This window comes from Myiozetetes cayanensis, unplaced genomic scaffold, assembly GCF_022539395.1.
Source record: "Myiozetetes cayanensis isolate MyiCay16 unplaced genomic scaffold, myiCay2020 scf14, whole genome shotgun sequence".
Taxonomy (NCBI): domain Eukaryota; kingdom Metazoa; phylum Chordata; class Aves; order Passeriformes; family Tyrannidae; genus Myiozetetes; species Myiozetetes cayanensis.
This window is the reverse complement of record NW_026087048.1, coordinates 12,494,620-12,504,027: the sequence shown is the minus strand read 5'-3', so window position 1 is coordinate 12,504,027 and position 9,408 is coordinate 12,494,620.

Below are 9,408 nucleotides of genomic sequence, written 5' to 3'. Positions count from 1 at the left end.
AATGAGTGGCTCTTGTGAAGATGAAACATGCTCCAAAATTAGCTGAGGGAGGTTCTTTTAATTCTATGTTCTTTGTCTTTCAGCTGCTTGCAGATTGAGAATGAATGAGCTAATTTTTCCCACTTTTTCTCCTCAATATTTTTTCACAGTATAAATAATACATAACAATGACAATATCGGTTTTATATGGAAAAAGTGGAATCTGTCTTAGTGTCAGAGCTGGGCTGGAGGCACATCCATGATGTGGATGAGGGTTATGCACCATGATGAAACCCTCATGTTAAACAGTGAGGACCACAAACAAGCAGACTCACCCTTGGCTAGATGTGCTGGAGGAACACCCATAAAGCGAGGCATAGGCACGTGTGACCTTTTACATGGGTAAAAATATGCAAAAGTCCTTTATAAAGCAGGAGGCACAACACAAAACATAGCCCCAGGCTGCCCACAATGCTTTGCCAGTGACTCAGCACCGAAACTGAGCCTCTCCTAGACCCAACCAGATAGCACAGTTCCTCTGACTCATCCCCAAAACAACAGCAAGGCTGCCAAAATGCGAGTAGGGTGTTGTGACAAAAGTACCACACACCAGTGTTTGGGGCACAACCAACTCCCCCACTCCCTGGGCGAAAGGGCAGCAACTTTACATGGCCACCACTGATCTGGGCTGATCACAGACCTGGGTGTGAGTGGGTCATCATCTCTGCAGGGGCACAGCTGAGATGGGGCTGCTGCAGTGGCCAGCCAGGGGCTAATTAGCTAATAGTAATAAGCAAACAATTCATAGAAATTGGCTAATTAGCTAATAAGTAATTTAGAGCACTGAAGCCCCTGTCAGCTCCCTGGTTGAAGTGAGAGGGTACGGATCTGGATGTCTGTAGTTTGACAGCATTGTCCTTGATCTATTTAGCTATATAAATAAGTAAACAAATACACTACACTCATGTGCTTTCCTTCAGAAATGAATGGGAATTTTCCACAGTCAGGCAAGGAGCAAACCTCTACTCAAGGTTTCTTTCAGTGCATGTCTTCAGGACTTCTATGTAACACAGGATCCTTCTTCAGCCTCTGCTTGTATCTCTGAATCTCCGCTGCCACAAAGCAGCTGCTAGAGCTAAGTGGCTTTCTGCACCAGTGGTCCTCTCGTGAGCAACACTGATTTTTCTTTCCTTAGCAACTGAAGATGCAGGGTCTGACTTCAGTCAATTGATTTTGATGGGGATTGCATCCTCTCACACGGGCAGGAATTGGATGCACCGCGAGCGTCTCAGTCCCTGAATGAACAATTGTACAAACAGCAAGGACGCAAAGGCAACACATTCCGGGCTGTCGCAGGTAGCAGTAACAGTCAATCAGCTGCAGGAAATGACTGTGTTACAGTAAATCCTCCTGTTCAGTGGAGTGAAACTATCCTGTTCCTGGCCTCTTGGAAGGCAAAGAAGCAACTGAAGTAATGAGTTGATGAAACTTAGGTGGGCTTCAGTTTCCCTTGAGAACATGTTACATGGCAACTTCGCAGTCCCTGACCAAAATGAGGGGATGCTACCTTGGCAAAGTGAGTGCTTTTAGATGTAAAGTCCCCTGGTGCCTGCTCACTGTTCTGGACTCTTCTTCAGATGTATCAGTGTATATAAATCACAAGCTGCTTTTGCTGGGTGTATATTTCCATAGTGGCTTGACCTTGCAGCCAAGATCTCAGTCTTGTTCCCAAAAAACAGCCCAATCATCACATCCCATACAGTGAAGGTGGCCCATGGCCTGTGACAGTCATGCCGTGCTGTGAAGGGGTTGCCTAAGCACAGCCACATCCCACCTGATCAACAGACATGGAGAACTTGGCCATCAGTCTCATATTGCCCTCTGATGGGTTTCTGGATGCTTTTAACCCCAAAAACACAGTGGCTGCAACCAGGAGGTTCTCAAATATCATACGGTATGGCAGCCAGTTGTGTTCCCTCTTCTCCATCCCCTACAAGCACTGTGGGTTTTCTTCCCTGGAGCAGGAGGAGCAAATATATTACCCACCACAGCAAATGCCAGCCAGATAAATATGGGCTCTTCTCAGGCCCCAGTGAGTAGGGCACATCTCTCCCCAGAGAATAATCTCCCAGCGATCGACACATAACACTGAAAGACAAATGAGAATGAAAAAGCCTCTCAAATTTAATAGCCTCCATGAATTACACTGCCTTTCGTCTACATGGACTGTCACTCTTTCCATTAAAGAGTCACTGACATCAGTAATCCATTTTAAGATTTACAGACGTGGAGATTTATAGACTTACTGTTCTTATCTGCCTTTCTTCCCCCATGCATCTCCATGGCCCCCAAAAGGTGGGAGTCTATCCAAAACCTGTGCCCTGCATCTAAAAATATAAACCTGTGATGGGATGGCAACAAAAGTAATAATACTGATAAGGATAGCAAGGATGATAACATGGAGAGGGGGAGATGGGGACAACAACAAGGACAAGAAAAGATAAAAGATGAGCACAAGAAATAAGAGAGGGATAATCCAGATTTAATTTATTTTTCACAATTCTCCCTCTATAAATCCCATATTTTCTTGAAAGAAAGAAAGAAAATAATTAGGTTAGTTTTCCTCTCTGGTCATTTTTTTACTGAAGAGGGGGAAAAAAAAAGCTTGCATCCTTGAAGTAAATGTATTCAGATCCCACTTTTGCATCCAGGAAGGCCACTTTACAATGCTCACAATAAAGAATATGCTCAGGTGGGAGTATGCTGACATTACAAAGTATCTTCAAACAGCTAGAGGAATTTTAGTATAAATGAGCCTCAAGCTACCTGCTTTGCATATTTTTATCTGATTCTAGTGCAGTTGCACAGTGTGTTCTGACAGTAATTGAATGTGGATAAATACCTCCAGCACCAAAGAATTTAAGTATATTTGTGCTGCCTGAAACTAGTCTGTTTGCATGTGCAACTTGATACTGGGTAAAACTGCAAATACTTACGTGACTTCGAAATCAAAGTACTATTCAAAAGCTTCTAACTCATTTTGAGTCTGGTTTTGGGATCCATGTGTGAGAAACAGATCTACTCATCCTCACTCCATTATTCTACATATTACTCTGACAGCGGGTAGTGTTTGAGGCAAGACTGAAAAAGAAGCATTGGACTAAATTCCTTAGGTAACCTTAAAAATCTCTCTTCTTTCTAAGTACTGCTTTGTGTATTTGTACGTGCTCATTTGTTAGGAGAACTAGGACAAATCTTTTTCTGAGTCTTGCTGCTGTGTTGAAGAAAGCTGCAGTTTTTGGTGAGCTACCAAGGAAAACGCTTTGGTACAAATGGCTACAGTGCAAATCAGTGGATGTCTGGAGGCAACACTATCCATGTATATCAGAAATAAGGCTCTCTTCCCAAATTCAACTTTACTTAAAGAATAGTGAACTGTGGGGACTGAATGTGTAATGCATTCTAATCAGCCTCCTCTTAAGCACAGCCATTACCACAGGCTATTGTCATATTGGAAGCTGTGTCTGTGCTGATCCTTTACACCATGCATATGTGACAGCTGCCAAAGTAATTATCAGCACAAATTTCACTTTCTATTTGTTTTTTTCCAGCTCCAGACAGAGAGAAACTAGCGGTGGATTAATTTTGCTGTGCTCTTGGGGAAAGGCAGTCTTAGATGTCATTTTACATTGTTCCTCCTCAAGCTCTTCAGCAGGCAGGGCTACAACCCATGAATTCAAGAGCTGGCTTCCTGTTCTCTTATGTGTTACACAGGAAGGAAATCATGAAGCCAAAGTTGTTAAGAGTCTCCTCCTTGAATAAATAAGTGCCCTGGGCTCATTGCCTTTAATAATCCCTTTACTGCATGTCATTAATACACGTGTATTTGTCCCCCAACAACATAATTCTCTCGCAAAACAGTTCCTATACTGGGTCGTCTATGCACGCCACCTTCTGCATGGCACTACAGCTATCAGAAATAAAACTCAACAGGGCAGAAGTGTGTATGATGGGAGTTTAGTGCACTTAACAGTGCTCTTGACCCATCTTTAAGGTGGCACCAAACAGAGGTCACTTAATGGAGACCCAAATCTCCTGGGAGGACCATTTATGCAAGAAACCTGAGGGTGAGGGAGGCATATCAGAGGGAGCAGCCTCCATGCCCACGTGAGTGCTTGCAGAAGAACACATGGGATCAGTTATTCAATACACCCAAAACCAAAGCAAGATGATTGAAAGTGCCATTTTGCAGCCTCCTGGCAGCAGTCACCACGTTGACAGGGAGCAATGTGGCATCAGACAGGGGCAGAGCCCAAAACTGTTTTTTTACACACACATCCCCCCTATTTTAGGTAGTGATTTAGAGATCAGGAAAAGCACTTGACAGTTTAATATTTAAGCAACTTTTTTCATGTTTAGACCATCACATTAATGATCTGTGTGTCACAACAATAATCAAGTGGGGTAAAAGCTTGCTTGCAATTAGCCCCTTCTCCTGTCACACTTTACAGCATATCAAGCCCATGGCTTCTAATTTTAGACAAATGCTTGTTTTAAAATCTAATTTACATTCTGTTTTCCCAAAAAAATCCACAAATACTTGTGTTCCCATGGGTCTGTATATAAAGTCTCCCAACTGACAGGAGATGAGTCTCTGACAGCCCCCAGAAGAGCTGGTCCCCTCCCTCCTCCTTGGCCATTCAGCTTTTCTGCTCCTCATTCCCCTAGTGATGCCCAGGCAGCTGCAGACCTCTAACTGCTGTCCCAAGAGGAAAACATTTCATTTCTGGGTGCCACAATAAGCAAGACAGCTGCTGTGCCCCTTATGGCTTCTGTCCATGCACCACAGAGTATCTATAAATGCCGAAGGAGAACATTGTTACTCCAGAAATGTGGGTACCCGTCAGGGAAAACAGAGGCAAAGCCACAAAATTACATATCCAGGCTGCATTTGAACTATTCAAGTGGTGAGAAAATAGCCTGGATGGTCTTGCTGCTGCTCCACACCCCTTATGCAAAACCAGATTTAAGCCTCTTGCACTAAAATACCCTCCTCTTACCTCTTTATTCTTGCTCTTGAATAATCTGCATTATACTGGGACTAATCCCAGCCAGAGGCCTGTTGTGCTGGAGATTGTGCTTACAAAGACAAGACCAGTGTCCTACAGAGCTTTAAACCTCACTTTAACGTTGGTTAAATTATGTGAAACAAAGTGTTTGCAGCACTGTTCAACAAGCTGGGGAATTTCATCAGGAACTTGTGTTACGTTGAAAAATGGAAAAAGACTTTTCTTTCTTTGAATAAAACAGGAACCTCATCGCCAGCAACAGCTTTTACCGACAGTAACCTGTATCATTTTTAAAACAGCGAAGAGTTTTTTGACGGATCGTCCTGCGCGCATCAAACCTCAGCTGTGCTGTGGTGGAGCCCCGAGTAACAACATCCACAGCAACGCTCCGCCTGTGCCTCTTCAACATCTTTATTAATGATGTACAGCCGAGCCCCTGCTGCTCGCTGGCGCTTACCACCAGATTTATGGCCAAGTTCCAGGGCCTTTCCCAGTGCTCTTAATTTATTATAACAACAGTGTTCATACATGAGCGTCTCGTGTAAGGGAGACAGCGGCGTGTCCGGCAGCATTACAGCAGATGAGGTCTGTTAAAGTCCTTCCAGTTGAGGTAGGAGAAGTCTCAGGGAAGCAAGTGTCTCCCAGATAACGAGCTGCAAAGTCGCTTTTTTGGCCTTTGTAAAGTGGAAGTTGCTTTTTTGGCCTTCGCAAAGTGTTTATCACAGTTGTAAAAGAGCAGTTTGGATCTGGCCACTGACTCTTGCAAGGTGTCCCCAGGAGGGTGGCTGCAAAACTACTGAAGTCTGAGCTAAGCTTTTTCATCTCCCACCAAGTCATTGCAATTCAGCTCTCAGAGGGTAATCTCCTTTTCCCTTTTTTCAGCATGATTTGATTGTATCTAAACCTCCCCAAACTCCTACCTCAGTTCCAGCTTCCTGTTAAATTTGCCTGTTTTCTTTTGCTGTATTTTTTCACTTTTGCCCCAAACTGTATTAAAGGGCTGGGGGGTTCCAAGAGTGATGTTCCCAGGGGACCATGGACTTTCCCCACTCCAGAAACTGTGCAAATGGTTATGTGATATTTCAAGGCTGTCTTGGGCACAGCAATCAGAAAATGATAAGAGTTTTCTATTCTTGGAGAAGTAAGGAGGGGGGTCATCAGAACAGCTGCCTTGCACTTCCAGAGGGCAGACTTTGGCTTCTTTTGACAGAGTCCCTTGGGAGGCAGTCCTGAAGGGCAGAAGAGTCCAGGAAGGCTGGACATTCTTCAAGAAGGAGGTGCAGGAACCTAAAGGTGCAGGAACAGGCCATCCCCATGTGCTGAAAGATGAGCCAGCAAGGAAGACCTGCCTGGCTGAACTACGAGGATGTTGTGAGGTTACGCAGGAAGAAAATTAGAAGGGCCAAAGCTCACCTAGAGCTTAATCTGGCCATTGCCATGGAAGATGCTAAAAAACCTTTCTATAAATGCATTATAATAAAAGGATGGATAAGGAGAATCTTCATTCTCTCTTGGGCATGGAAGGAAACTTAGTGACAGAGGATGAGGAAAAGGCCGAGGTACTCAACAATATCTTTGCCTCAGTCTCTTAACAGTGAGACAGGTTGTTTCAGTCCCTGAGCTGAAAGTCAGGGATAAAGAGCAGAATGAAGTCCCCATAATTCAAGGGGAAATGGTCAGTGACCTGCTGCACCACTTAGATACACATATTGTGGGGGGGGACACAGTTTAATGGTGGACTTGGCAGTGCTGGATTAATGGTCAGAATTGATAATCTTAAAGGTCTTTTCCAACCTAAACAATTCTATGATCCTTTGAAAACCTCTAAGATTGCAGAGCAAAGTCTGGCCTCTGCAGCTGTCAGAGCTTCTGCATGGCCTGGCCTTACTACAGACCTTAAAGAGATAAAATGGGAGCAGTTTCCTCCTCTGCTGTCAGCTGTGCCTGATGTGCCAGCTCGGGCTTGAAGCTGCACAAGACTCAGGGGTCTCCAAGAGAAGGGATTCCCACCTCTCTCTGTGAGGGCTGCAGGTAGAAAGCAGCCAGCCCTCCAGGGCCAGCCCTGGTGAAGCAAAGCCCTCACAGCTGGCAAAGTCTGACAGCCTTGTTCTTCACCATCAGTGTGCCCGAAGCACTATCGGTACTCGTGACCTGAAGGTAATTTGCTCTGTCAAATGAGTCTTCTGGGCTGACTCCCTCAAGCAGTGTGTCAGAGATGCTGCCTCTGTGGTCAGAGATGCTGCCTGACTCCCCTACCCTCAGTACAGCCCGCGTTATCCTACTCCAACCAACAGATACACATGAGATCATCCCAATCCTGCCTCATCCCACCTGGGTCGGTCTCAGACAGTCCTTAGCTCCACTCTGACTTACCCTGGGTGTGCAGGATGGCAGGGACACAAAACCAGCCAGGGAAGCTCTATCATGAGCAAGGCAACAACAGTCAAGACCCTGCAGAGTTTATCTGTAATTACATTTTCCAGCTGCATCCAGAATGAAAAGTCATACACATTTTAATACAGTCTAGTAACAATCACTCTATGAATCTAAACTATTTAATAGGAAATGATACTTTCCAGTAATTTTTAGCCATTCTAATATAAATTCTTTATTAGTAATATTTTATTAAATTTGACAAGGTGATAACAAAAGGCTATAGAAAAGTATTCAGCTTTATTATAGTCTATAGTAGTTTTCCATAAAGGTTAACATGGACTCACCATTCCTAATAATTAAATGGCAATACTGCTGCTGTGAATATTCAAACCTTACAGTCCTGCCCTTTCAAGAAAAATCCTTCATTTTACATTAGGTCCTACTCCACTCTTCTGTGGTTTTGCCCACCAATAAGGTATCTTTGCAGAAATTTAGGGATGTCTTCTCTTTCCTCCCCAAGTACTACTGGATGCACTACAGTAAAATACAAAATAAAATCTACTGATCAAGACAATTCAAAAGATGTCAACATATTTTGTTCTCTAACTATATATCCAAATCATCTCCAAAATATTGTAGTCTTCTCTTGGAGCTGATAAGACATTTAAAACGCATTATTCTGGTGACAGACAAGCTGGCATTTGCTACAAGCATTTTTATGATCCAGTAGTTTTCAGACAGACTAGAAAACTAAGTAGCAAATTTACAGTATAACAAAATAAAAGCAGAATTCTCATCTGCCTGATGAACGACCAGAGCAGCTTTCATCTTCAGATTTTCACACAGTTTGCCTGAAGGTGGAGAACTTATTGTTTAGGATGTGATAATGGTGCCTTCAGGCTACAATCACATGGCATCTGCTGAAGACTGTACATATGCATGGGGTAGAGAGATTTTTAACTCTGGGGCAGTTTCCATCTGCGTGCGTGTAAGTGCAATAAATTTGAAAGAAAAAGGAGACCCAAGGTAAAGAGACGTGCTATAGGTATGTAAATGGGCCCCAGCAGCTGTGCCTGGCTCTTTGGTAAGGGTGCCAAAGCAGATGTGGGGCTTTTCAGAAATAAATACATTCAAGGGTAACTGCAGCTGAAAGGCCATTACAAACACAGAATTTGGCATCAACAGACAGGTAGACAGAGTATTCCTGGCTATCTTATTCCTCAGCAAATAGATATTAGATAATGCCTCCTTCTTGGCCAAGCAATGAATCAGTGGTTGAGACAAATGGGGAGCTACAGCCTCTTGACTTCCAGTCTCCACATGTGACCAAGAGGTCAAACCAGCTGTTTTCACCCACGCACTGGAAAAGGACATAACCCCTAACAGCATGAGTACCTGTCTCTTGGCACCAAGGGCCACACTCAGACTACCTTCCACTAAGGCTTAACCAGGATGTTTTGAGCTAAAATGCCCTAGATTGTGAGAGAGTGATGGAAAATTCATACCATCCCAGCATCCTCTTATTCTGCCTCTACATCACCTCTAATCTTTCATCTCCCACTGCTGGGCCTGAGAATCATAGACTCATAGAATGCTTAAGGTTGGAAAAGACCTTTAAGATCACCAAGTCCAACTGGTTTCCTCTGTACCCTATCAAAAAACCCACAAATGTCAGTTCCTCCCTACAGAGCAAATGGCCAATAGGACATGAGGCACTGTCAGATCTGGACTACATACTAAGCCTTTCAATGTCAGCAGGAATACTGGACAAAACTAGCAACTGCATTTTCTATGCACAGACTTTTTGGTGCTTTCCATATGATTTTTAAACCATGAGTAATGTCAGCTTTCAAAGATTTGTCCTATATTTGAACCTTGCTCACAGTCACCCGCTTGCTTAGCTGTGAACATGATTTTAACAAAGCCATTTCAACCTCTTAGTTAATTTGTTTCTGAGGCCTTTCTCCTTCAGAGTGTGTAATTA